Consider the following 13,571-nt stretch of genomic DNA (forward strand, 5'->3'; position numbering starts at 1 on the left):
AACATAAAGGCTTGTCTCAGTTTTGCCAGAAAACATCTTGATGATCCCCAAGACTTTTGGGAAAATACTCTGTGGACTGACGAGACAAAAGGTAGAACTTTTTGGAAGGTGTGTGTCCCATTACGTCTGGCGTGAAAGTAACACCGCATTTCAGAAAAAGAAAACATCATATAAACAGTAAAATATGGTGGTGGTAGTGTGATGGTCTGGGGCTGTTTTGCTGCCTCAGGACCTGGAAGACTTGCTGTGATAAATGGAACCATGAATTCTGCTGTTTACCAAAAAATTCTGAAGGAGAATGTCCGGCCATCTGTTCGTGACCTCAAGCTGAAGCGAACTTGGGTTCTGCAGCATGACAATGATCCAAAACACACCACAAGTCCACCTCTGAATGGCTGAAGAAAAACAAAATGAAGACTTTGGAGTGGCCTAGTCAAAGTCCTGACCTGAATACTATTGAGATGCTGTGGCATGACCTTAAAAAGGCGGTTCATGCTCGAAAACCCTCCAATGTGGATGAATTACAACAATTCTGCATAGATGAGTGGACCAAAATTCCTCCACAGTGCTGTAACAGACTCATTGCAAGTTATCGCAAACGCTTGATTGCAGTTGTTGCTGCTAAGGGTGGCCCAACCAGTTATTAGGTTTAGGGGGCAAACACTTTTCACACAGGGCCATGTAGTTTTGGATTTTGCTTTCCCTTAATAATAAAAACCTTCATTTAAAAACTGCATGTTGTGTTCACTTGTGTTATCTTTTACTAATATTTTAATTTGTTTGATGATCTGAAACATTAAAGTGTGACAAACATGAAAAAAAAAAAAAAAAAAAGGAATCAGGAAGGGGGCCAACAATTTTTCACACCACTGTATATAAAGCCAACACCCTGATACTTTAGGTAATTTAGAAATCCTGGAAGGAATCAAAGGAACAGAAATGATGAAATATCAGTTGTGTTAATTAACAAATAATAATATAAATAAATTGACAAACAAATTGATTATTTATTTATGCTTAAATCTTAATTGAATACAACAAGAAAATATTGCATGAACTCATTTAAATTCTTTTAACATGCTACATTTAAATAGCATTTTTAATAAAGCATTTTCTAACTTTTTATGTCTGTTAATTAATTCATTATTATTAACTAGTAATTAATGTATTAATTTAATGTATAGTTATTAATTTAATTTTTTTATTAAAATGCAGTTAATTTTGTTTTTTTTATTTTATTTTAAAATGGTACACCTAGTGCACTTTAGAGTGATAAAGCTTTTAAAAATATTTGTTTAATGCAGTGGAGCACGTACAAGTTACACTTTTTGTACAGTTCACAGCCAGGCAATCTTATCTAAGTGTAATCTGATGTTCCCGTATTGAAGGGAAATCTTTACGAGTTTCATATCTTCAAGGTTCAGTAATGTTGCACTGGCTCATATATGTATGCAGGTTGTTTGCCTTTTTATTTAAAAATGTAATCATTAATCATTCTCTATATTTTATACAGTAATTTCTATAATAGCTATATTATGATTGCTATAGCAATATTTAACAAAACTCTGCATGTCACTGTCACTTCACTGCGGTACTTGGAAGGTCTGAAAATGTGTCCATTCAGTCAGGACTTTCATACCTTTTATGAACCTTGACAGTGTTATTTATTTGGCAGTCTATGGGACAGTCTCAAGCCTCCAGGTTTTCATCCAAAATATCTTAAATTTTTTTACAGTGTTATTTATTTGGCAGTCTATGGGACAGTCTCAAGCCTCCAGGTTTTTGTTTAATGACAAAATTTTCATTTTGGGGTGGAGTATCCCTTTAAGGCCGATTTTAAAAGTCCCCTGAAGTGCCTTGAAACATGCAGCATTATTCTATGTGGTGACGTAATTTCAACTGAAACAGGAAGAGAGGGTGGGACATATCGAGCAGCCCCGCCCCCTTTTTAGTAATTTCAACTGAACCCTTTTCACAAGACTTTGATGACACGTTTAACGGTCATCAGCATTATAAATCCTCGGAAGTTTTTCATATTTGTATTTTATTCTTTGTATTATATCTACTTTGCATCAAATTACAAAAAAAACTGTTAACGCTAATGCAAGGGTGTTTCTAATGCAGCGTCTATGGGAGGGATGGTAAATTTGACATTGTTCTCTCATCTGATTGCCCTTATCAGTCTCTGGTCAGAAGATTTGATGAGAAGATGAAGTACAATGTGACGTAAAAAAAAAAAAATCATTGAGCCATTTTAGCGGAAGTGATGAACTGCAGCTTTGAATGCTTTATATCTTCTAAATGTAAATTTTGTCACTATTTTGGAGCACACTGCCTTATAGATACCATTAAGACTAACATATTGATACTAACACCCAAAAAACTTTAATTTTGATTTCATGGGGACTTTAAGGCCGATTTGCTTTTGTTTTAGTTGGGGGTGTGTGGCCTGTTGGAACACTTGTCGCCAACGTTTTTTTGTCAAAAAAATCTCTGTATTGTGTGGTGTCATTACAATTATTTAACTGCTCCTGATTGAGACAGAGCATCGTCGGACTCAAAAATTTTAAACTCCGACTCTTGATCTGGCTGCCTCTGACGTGATACCCGCGATAGCCAATGAGAGCGAGCAAGCATCACTTACCGGATGTTGTGTGCTTCTATATCTAAAACTTGGCAGCCACAAAAATGCCAAGAAAGCAGAATACGTCGCCCATATTCTTTGTTATATTTTGTTTTTCACTGTATAACAGAACGCGTGCCGAGAGAGCCAGCTGACAAACACAGATTGTTCTCCATTTGTTTACCTTCTGTAGTCACGTTTGATGTTGCCAATCTCCATGAGATCTAGTAGGGCCTTTCGCACTGCAGGAATATTTTCATAATACCAGAACTAATTGTGGAACTACCCACTTTTTGTCATTTTCACACCGCCGGAACTGGGTACGATTTTAGTACCGGGCTGCCTTTTTCGAGAACCAAATTAGCTCCTACTCCAGAGCAGGGTCTAACGAGCACAACTGGTACTACACGTGACGTAAGTAGACATTGATTGGCCAAATGCATACAAAATGCTCTCACGCGCCATGATTTAAAAATTCTCTGTTAAACATACTGTAAACATTGTGTAAACTTATTTCGCAAGTATGGAGAACAACAATAGATGGACGGACACTGAAGTGCAGGCACTTGTAAGTTAGCAAATGTAGCACTGCCAGTTGTCGTTGGAGATTCTTAGTCCTCCTTTCCGTTCTTTCAATCGCTTTACGTATACTTCGAAATTCCATGTCCATTATTGTGAAACCTGCGAGACACAACAAAAACACAGCTCTGATCACAGAGTCGTCCATCCTCCTGGGGGCATTGCACAAAAAGTAGAATTAAGAAAGCCAGGATAACAGAAAAGGCGCGGCTTTGACCTAGTTCATCAGCACATCCTGGCTTAGTCTGTTGCACATTTGCTAAGCCAGGATGAGAGCGTGTAGCTATGTCAAGCCAAGTGTAGATAGTTGGGATAAGTGCACGGTTCACGGCATTCTTAAACAGACCACGGGATCGATCACAGAATCAATGATGCAAAAAAATGGATAAAACCCATGCGGCATACTTCTCGCCCACTGAGCAACAGCTTCTAAAGGAAACATGAAGAGGTGAAACATATAATATGTAAAAAGGGAAATACAGTTTCTTTAATAAAACAAAGACAAAGTTTTATTTCAGATGATAGATTAGATAAAATCAATTAGATAGAAAAAAACCTAAATAAAAATAGATAAAAGAGATAGATGCGATAGATTAAATAGACTGATAAAATGAGCAAAATAGATCAAATACTGTAGATGCACATAGTGTATAAGTGTTTGCAATTTATCATACATGTGCTTGCATAAGTAAGATGCATGTCCACTGGTCACATTTAAGGCAAGGTGTCCAACTGTTAATTTAGGGAAATGACAAATAACTCCTTGAATTGTAATTATGATGGCTTCAGTGGAGCACTGGTTATTTGGACTACTTATGCATTCAGTTGGTCCGCTGTTGTCTGCCAGGCTTACCCACTTATCCACTATGCGTATCTACAGTATTTGATCTATTTTGTTCATTTTATGTCTATTTAATTTATCTCATGTCTCTTTTATCTATTTTTATTTAGGTTTTTAGTTTTCTATCTAATTGATTTAATCTAATCTGATAATTTGATCTGTTTTTATCTATCTAATCGTTTATTTATCTCATTTATGTATCTATCCTTCTTAAAGAACAAGCGCTTCTGGCCAAAAAAGGACCTGGCAGCAAGTACAAGAACATTTTGCAGGCTGGTAAGTGACTTGATGTGAAAAAAAAAAAAAAAAAGAGCCAAATTAAATGAAATAGTGTCTGCTGCCATATTTTATTGTCTGTGTTGATTTTAGCATTGAAAAAAAAAAAAAAAGCTCATATATCTGGCACGGGGGGTGGCCCTCCAACCCAAGACTTGACCACAGCGGAGGAGCTGGCCCTGGAGATGAATAAAGGGAAGCCAGTGATGGAAGGGACACAGTGAGGGACAGCCACTGACTCTGGCCCAGCAAGAGAGACTGGCCTCTTCATACAAGGTACATTACTGCCGTACTACTGCACATGGAAAACAATCAAGTATTTAGATTTTGTTACGTGGACTGTCTGACTTTGCACTTCTGGAGCCACCAGACTATGATCCGCTGGTGACTTCTCTTTATTAAAATCATAGGCTTGGCACGTCCTGTCAAAACTATCAATACAAGTTCTGTTGAATATGGCAGAGGGAAGGCACATCTGCCGATGATGAGATCGTGTTACTGGACTCCGGAAGGCTTCAGGTGTCATGTCAATTTTGTGTAAAGAAGATATTTTGAAGATTGCTGGTAATCAAACAGTTGGTGGCTCCTACTGACTTCCATAGTATTTTTTTTTCCTCTTTTATGTTCAACATAAGAAAACAACTCATACAGGTTTGGATATTTAAAAATATTTATAAGATTTGGATATTAAAAATATTTATAAGGTTGTTGCCATCCTCAAGAGTAGAACCCATTTTCAAAATATATTTTATTATTCCTTTATTCGAGTTGAAAGAGACTAAACAAATGGAACATTTATTTAGAATAACCCTATATATACACTACATACTGACCTCGTCATGGGACTTAAATGAAACCACATTTCCAACTTCATCAGCCATTTCTTATAAATCTCAACAACTGCAATAATATATGCATTCATCAAACCTCTAACAGCAATATGAACAGTCTTCATAACAACACTAAAATAGGGATACTTGATGAATGACAGTATATGTCGTATTTTAATGCGTGATAATTAAAATGATGCAACATTTGCAGAAGACCATGAAGTGACTGTAAAACATTAATTTCAAGAAAGATTGACAGCAGAACTAACAGATAAATCACTAAGATTAATCTTAGCCTGGTTGTTAGCCTGCTCCGGAGCAGGCTAGCTGCAAAGTGTAAATCTCCATAGTAACATAATGTAGATTAATTTAGCCTCCCTTCATGCAACCGAGTCATGGCTAAATTCAGCCAGGATAACTGGGAAAATCCCATCTTAATCCCTTATCTTGCTTTTGTGCAATACCCCCCTGTTGTTATCGTTGTTCTTTGTTTTTATTGTTGAACGCCATGCACAAATGACGTCGCTGTCGACCGGCTTACGTCACGTCCTAGTACACATTCTGTTGGTGTGAATGCAACCCTTTAAATGGTACTGGGAAATAGTTCGTGCAAAATTGTCCCAGTACTTTAGTACTGTACATTTAGTTCTGGAACTAAAGCGGTGCGAAAGGCCCTAGTGTCACTGTGAAATCGTTCCCGCGGTCTGCTGGAATCATCTAGTGTGCGCGTTTGTAGGATTATAAGGCTAACAACCGGTTGAAACTGTTTTAATATTTGTGGTCTCCCATGGTTTTAAAATTGTTTAGGATTTCAAAAATCGTCTAGTGTGCATCCAGCCTTACTCAGATGTGCATGCTCAAACCTGTGCACTCAAATCTATAGAATTGTCTTTTCTCCTGGAATTAATGTTGCCAGAACTTCCATGACTGACTGGTGAAATAACACAGTACCTTTCAACTGTAAAAAAGTTACTGATCCACCTTTGTTAGCATTTTCAAGCTGATATTTGTCAGTGAATTCTCTTTATTTTATTATTAAGCCTAATAGTTATTTTAATTATGTGCCTATTGTCACAATGTGCTGCTACTGTGTTGGAGTGAGGAACAAGGAGCACGCAGGAAAGTTAAAATCAGGGATTTTAGGGATTAAGGGAATATCAATACATCACTTTGCAGGAAGTGGAGAGGGAAAATCACCCAACTGTCATTGCGCACAGTGGCACCAGTCAGAATTAACAATGGAGCAGAGCCGTTAGAAGAGTTTTTTAAAGGCTATTCAATGCAGGGGTTGTAATAAATGTTGTTATTATACATATATATTATGAATGGTTATGGCGATGAATGTTACATTTGCATATTGTATTGTATGAATAGGTGAAACGAAGTAAAACCAGGGAGAAAGAGCTGAGGCTCTGTAATTTTTTATTTTACTTTATTTATGTTACTTCAGGATAGTTAACTTTGAGACTGCGCTTGTGAAAGAAAGCGCATGAGATGAGACCACAACAATCTGTTAACAGTCTAAACATATACTTTTTGACTATAAGATACATAATTGTAAATGTATTTTATATGTATTTAAATTTGAAATAAAATAAATTACTATATTAATTTATGTTATATAATAATCTGCGTGACTCCATCGTTGCCTTTCTTTGATGACGTTCCAGGGCGTTCCAAATGAGCGATTATTGTCAGTGAAGTCCACTTCAACGTATATCCCATGCTTAGGGAGTAGGGAGCAGTGAACACTGCATACACTCTTAAAACGGATGTGTTAAAAACAACACAACCTGTGTTATATCTTAACACACCTGTGTGTCTAGTTAAGAAACAACACATTTTGTGTTACTTTAAACTCAACCAGTGTGTTATTCTTCTTAACACAGGGAGTGTGTTAAAATATTTAACACACTAATGTGTCATAAATCACACAATTTGTCATAGATGTGCTATTTTTGACCAGTTAAAATGAATGCAAAACAAAAAAAGCATTTTTAAAAAAATATGTTTATTTATTTTAACTGCTACATTTTCACAAAGTCAACATTCAAGACATTTTGAAACAATTTTATATCTTGGATCTACAAAAAGGTTTTCTTTGTAGGAAATCATGTGAAGAGGTTTTACATCAGCAGCATTGCTCAAATTAATCACTTTGTATTCATTTGTTCTTTGGACTGCATAAGCATACAAGTGTGGGTGAAAGTACGTTTGTGATAGAACTCTAAGAAAAACTAAAACAATTTCTTTTTCACATTGTGGAACTGTGTAAAACTTCACCAAAGAGATGCTCTTCTCTTAAGTCACAGTTTGAAGCAAGTACACAACCAGTTTGAAAAGTCTGACCGAACACCAACAGAGTGAGAAACATGAACAGTGCTACATGTCAAAATCAAAGCCAAAGTCTCTCTCATGTTTTCAACAAACAGAACACTTTTATCCAAAGATCCAACCATGACTGGAAAAACATTTGGGACAGTAATTTTTTTCTGTTAATGGACTTCCCAGTTTCCAATGAAACATAGTCTGAACCTGACTCTTGTAGGCTAATGTCTTACTTATATTTACAAAATTACATACAACTTGTGCTTGTCTTTTTAGAGGACCATGCTTTCCCTCAGATATCATGCAGCAAAATTTAGACAGAGAGCCACATTTTATCATGGTTCACCAGTAATGAGTCATAAAATCATGCTTTGGTATTAGTGATTTGTTTGCATATAGAGTCTTAAACAAATTATGGTGATCAATAACTAGCTGCTTTAAAAATACAGCTAATCCCTTGGTAACAACTTGTGCAAAAATTATACTGCAAATTTCTCTAAGGAGAAGGAACAATTTCCAGTGACTATCACCTTCACTTTATAAAATTTCCAATCAGGAAAAGGCAAAAAAAAAAATGAGAGACACCACATTTGACTGGCATTTTGCTTAATGGGGTTCTACATGATGTTCTTAACCTGTTAACTGTCAACTCCACCCCGTCCCGTATACGGGACACCTACGTTTACTTCACTAAATCTTATCTAATCATGACAAACTATATATCGTTGGAAAGTCTAAGACTCCTAAATATATATTTAACCAATGTTTTTTGTTAAAAATTATGTAGGAAAAGTAATAGATTAATTTTTTCTTTTATTTATGACAAGAGTGCACCCTCCAAAATCTACATCATAACAGGAGTTCTGACCTTGTCAAAAAAAAGTCTTCTTCGTTGCCTTTTTCTCCGTCACACTTTAGAAATAATCAGAAATGATATATCAACTGAAAACTTAAAATATCAAAATTCATCCTTTAAAACCCATTTTAAAAATCAGACATTGCATTACCACAAAAATGGTACATCAATATCATGTTATAAAATGTTTTTGGTTCATGAATTATAAAAATTTTAGTTTGGAAAGTGCACTTTCAAGTCTATGTTCAAAAATGTGATGTGTGACAGTAGGGGTTAAATTATGAATGTCCACTAGCTTTGTTTTTCTCGTTTGTCACACCATAGTCAAAGCTAATCATTCGGTCATTCAACTGGTCTAAAGTGAAAAATTTTTGCTCATAGATGAAATGTTGTAACCTTAGTTTGATCTTGAGTGGAGCCACACCCTCTAAAATGTCAAGCATAATGTCAACGCAGACATTATCGGTAATATGGAAGTACTCTAGAGAGTTTAGGCAAGAGTCTGCTTATATGCTTGTTAAACTAGGATTTTTAAGCATGGCATGTTCATTGTAATTAACTTAATTGCGCAACTCCAAACAATCGTCATCAAATATACCCTGCATCTCATGTTTGTCAGTCAGACAGAAATGACAGGATTTGTTGGCTGCAAAACTCTCCAAAATATCTTCCAAGTGAATGGCAGGCCAGATTATCAGCAGTAAATAAGCATATTGTGCCAAATAACACTGAACTTTGGCCATTTATCTGAACTTCTATCACTCTAGTTTCAAGAAATTTAATATCATCCAACAATGGCTAAAATATTTTGTTGAAACCATAAACTTCGTTGTCGATAGAATTAAAAAGCAAACATAGGTGGATGTTTTCAAGAGACGAGTTTAGCAGGGAAATTCCTCAAACAAAAATAAACTGCTCCCATTTTGTGAACTTTGGTTTTAGAGCCTAAAGGATTTGTTGTTTCAAAATCATCAAAATAAAGCTGAATTTGTAAAGCTTGAGGAAATATATTGTACAATTTGTAATTTTTAAAATGTGAGCCATCACAGTAGTCACGCAATTTACCATCACTTTCAGTTGAATCCACAAAGAGCTTTTGCATTTGTTCATTGTCAAAAAGAAACTTCAGGGTATCAATAATAGATATGTATTGACATGTATCTGCTATTAAACACTTGAGTTAATTTACCTTGCTTTCTTGCAGTGTCACCTCTGTTTCCAAGGAAGATTTCTGTTGGCTTGATAAAAGAGTGATTTTCAGCAAAATACTTGGTCATTTTATAGGGGGTATAAACTTCCTCAAACATATTTCGTCCTCTTTCAAAATCTTTCATCAAAGTTTGCAATTCATCAATGGGTATAGAGTAACGATTAAGCAGAGATGTGGTCCACTCTTGCAAACAGTCCAGGGCTTCACAAAGTAGTTCTTTTGTGCATGTGATGCTTCTTTGCACATCGGTCAGGGTACAATTTGAAGAGGAGTACATTTTTGCAACAAATGCTGCTACACAGCTTTTGTAGTCAGAAGTGCCGCAATTACTGGAGCCATCAAAATTAGTCTCTAGAATATAAACAGCAGCAGAGCAAGATGCAGCTGAGAAGTCCTCACTCATGCTGGTGTCAGAGTCTTGTTCTGAATGTACTGGATTGTAGCTTGACCATGCATTGAGACAGATATGAGTTGGACAGGATATTCTACATTGCAAACCCAATACATTTTAAACAGCTTGTCGATGGCACACGTCAGACTGTTATCCTCAAGTGGAATGGTGACTTTGTCATTCTCGGCCACAATGATGTATTGTGCTGTAGAACTTAGGGGTTCCTAAACAGACAATTTGGGGTTGATGGCTTTCCACCATTGTCTGGGAATTATCCAGGAGGCTGGAGATGCTGGTTCCAGCCTGTAAAAATAAAAGTATATTTTATAAAATCCATTATCAACACAGTTCAAGTGACTGATGTTTCTCTTAAAGGGATAGTTCACCCAAAAATGAAAATTCTGTCATTAATTACTCACCCTTATGTCGTTCCAAACCCATAAGACCTTCGTTCATCTTAGAAACACAATTTAGGAACGACATGAGTGAGAGTAATTAATGACAGAATTTACATTTTTGGGTGAACTATCCCTTTAATTCATCTGCATTAATTGAACTATAGGCCAGGGATATTTTCTTATTTTTGTTCAAAAGAAAATAGGCATGCATGATATTATTGGAATGTTATTGGAATTGGAATATTAAAAGGCTTAAGATGTAAACAATGACATCAGCTGATTTGAAAAAAAAATATGCCGATATGCCTTGCAGATAAGACGAAAAGCTCACGTGTTCAGGGTGTGCTAGTGATAAAATCACATTAGCAGTGTTGTCATTCTTGAAGCAAACTTTTGCCTGAATGATGATTAGCTTGACTGTTTTGGATCACTGCATTTAATTTGAGAATGTACATACAGAATGAAACATCCAGCATGAAAGAGTAAACAGTCACTAACAAGCAGCAACAACAGCCTCCCCTGGGTCCTAATGCCCATTCGGTAATAAATAAAATGAAAATACACAAATAACTTTAAGAGACTAGGCCAAAAGGAGTTTAAAAATATCTGCAAAAATCTAATATCATGCATACCTAAAAAAACAAAAACAAAATGAAAACATCATAGTTTTTTTGCAAATCAGAGTCATAATTTAATATCACCACAAAGTGCTTGTACAGAAAACTGACAAACAAAAATAAAAACTAACATAAAAGGACAATTAAGCTGCTTACCGGCTTAATGTCCAAGAGATAAGCAAGGGCCGACTTTGTACTGCATTTGGCCCACCCTTTGCTCCTTTCTGACACAGTCGGATGCAGCAATGTAATACGAATTTGAAGAGCTCTGTAACATGAATCTGTAGTATGATAGAAAAACATAAAATATAATGATCTTTTTCATGGCTGGTATAATGGCTGACTTTAAACTCCAACCTTGCCTTCAGAGAACTACTAAAAATAATGGTGTCCACTGAAAGAACAACAACATTTTGACAGAACGAGAAGAGTAGCCTACCTTTATTATCAGCCACTCTCATTATAAGTTGGCATGATCAGAGGATTTTTTTACTGTGGAATTTTGGAACAATATTTCCTTCCCATTTTCAAAGAAAGAGGTCAGCCTTCCCAGGAAACATTTTTCCAAACTCATTGTCAAGCTACAACACAGGATAGAATACACAATTATAACACTACTGTGTTTCCTCAGTATGTTCACAAAATATTGAGTCTTTTTGAGTCAGGTTTATGCAATCTTAACTTCAGAGAGGCATTGTGGGCCATTCCAGGTTGTGAATAACAGTAAGTGGTTAAAAGGAGTGGTTAAAAGATGTTTAAAGGATAATGTAAGAGAAGGAACAGCATTTCAGAGGGAAAGCAAAATTCCAGATTATGACTAAAGATTACAAAGACAAACACATATATATATATATTTATATATATATAAATTGCATAGATGATTTTTTCAGCATAAGACTAGTATTGTGCGCTAACAAAGTAATAAAAAACATTTTGAATTAATGTGGACTTAACATCTACCAGCCATGTCCCTTTGCTGACAAGTCTATTCATACCTTTTCATTATCCAATTGAAATAACTTAGCTGACCCTGTTGAAATAAGACTAATAATTAAATGGAATTTAAAATGAGATATTACCATTAAAAAAAAAAAAAAAAAAAAAATCCTCATTATCTTTGCACCAATTCATTCTTGTTCTCAATTCACTGCACCACAGATAAACAGAAGCAGAGCAGTTTACCAATACACACTAATGATGATCATTTTCTAACCCACTGAGATGCAAATAAACCACTGGTCTATATATGACTATATGTTATAATTATACTATAATGTTCTATATTATAGATCAGTGGAATACACACATTTGGGTTGTGTGATTACTAAAGAATCTGTTGGACTATAGAAAATAATTTGATAACTCGTAGCTGCTGAACCAAATTCATAAGACATAATGATGAGTGAAAAATTAAGCTATGAGGAAAAGCCATTCAAAACACAATTCCTTACCAAGTATGGCATGTCTACAAATCGAGGATATTGTTTAAAAATCTCTTTCACTGTTGGGGACTTGTTTGCAACCCATAACCTGTGATTACTGTATGTTTTCTCCATGCCCAATTTGATGGTTTTGAGGTTTTCTGGAGATGGTTTCATCCTTTTGATCATCCTTTTGACTCCTCCTCCCCTTCAGCAGTTATTTCCAAAGTGTGGACACTCCAGAGGAATCACTTATTCAACTATGTTTGCGCTGGTAGCGACGCTGATCATCATGATGTTTCCTCCGTAGATTTCGAAGTCTTATCTCAATAAATCCACTGCTGGAGACTGGGTCATAGAAATGTTCCTGGATGAAAGGGGGAGGATAACAATTGTAACTTTTACAAGAACCCATGAAGTGTGACGAGCAAACCAGTAGAGTGGATATACTTTTGGTGTTATTGTAACTGTAATTTAAAAATTTTAAATAAAACCAATTACAGTCACTAAATTTTCAATTGATTTGTAACCTGTTAACTAATTAACATACCACACTTACTATTCCAATTTGTATTTATTCAAAGTGGGCTTTGTTAAACTTACAAATCCTTCATTCTCTTCTCCCTTCTTGATCTTCAGAGAAGGAAACAGTGTTACCACACTTTCTGCCAACATCTACTTCATCTACTTCAATTACTCAATTGAACTCATACATAATACATAAAATAAAAATACAGGAACCAAATTCAGTCAGTTTTCTCTGCTGCTAATCAGCAGTTTGTTTTACAAGTTTATTTACGAAAATATCAAGCTAGCATAATAAACTTCCGAGATAAACCTAAAGCAATCTTTTGATCTCCGAAAACCAGTTGTCCATTTTCAGTGAAGAGTCTTCCTGAATTTCGTACTTCATACTACTTTTACTATTTCTGCCATATATTATGGTAAAAATATTAAAAGTAGTGTGCTAGTACGGGGTTCCGAATTCCGAATCTGTTTGTCTCGTATTACAATGCACTCTCAATTTTTTTAAAATCTTTTAAGTATAGTGTATACATGTACACACACACACACGCATAAGATACACATTTTATTTCAGTTTTCAGTTCTAGCTTACCCTGGGAATAGAGTGGTTTAGTTGTGATGACAAAACCTGACTAATAAAGACTAATTCTCCAATTCTCCACATCTCCCGACTCTC

At 35.5% G+C, this 13,571-nt stretch overlaps 1 protein-coding gene across 3 annotated transcripts in view; it reads left to right on the plus strand.

Annotated features, from left to right (window-relative positions):
- Positions 1 to 2,786: 2,786 nt before the first annotated feature.
- The window catches only part of LOC122144141, a 38,323-nt gene continuing 27,538 nt past the window's right edge, over positions 2,787 to 13,571 (plus strand). Inside the window, exons 1-4 of one of the 3 annotated variants that reach the window (XR_006159557.1) lie at positions 2,787 to 3,037; positions 4,260 to 4,319; positions 4,413 to 4,595; positions 4,730 to 4,965. The gene's annotated coding sequence lies outside the window, so the exon portion shown is untranslated. Of the gene's footprint in view, positions 3,038 to 3,939; positions 4,320 to 4,412; positions 4,966 to 13,571 lie in introns of those variants that run through there. The other 2 variants (XR_006159556.1, XM_042754840.1) reach the window with 2 other exon arrangements.

Source organism: Cyprinus carpio, unplaced genomic scaffold, assembly GCF_018340385.1.
Source record: "Cyprinus carpio isolate SPL01 unplaced genomic scaffold, ASM1834038v1 S000006603, whole genome shotgun sequence".
In the NCBI taxonomy this organism is placed as follows: domain Eukaryota; kingdom Metazoa; phylum Chordata; class Actinopteri; order Cypriniformes; family Cyprinidae; genus Cyprinus; species Cyprinus carpio.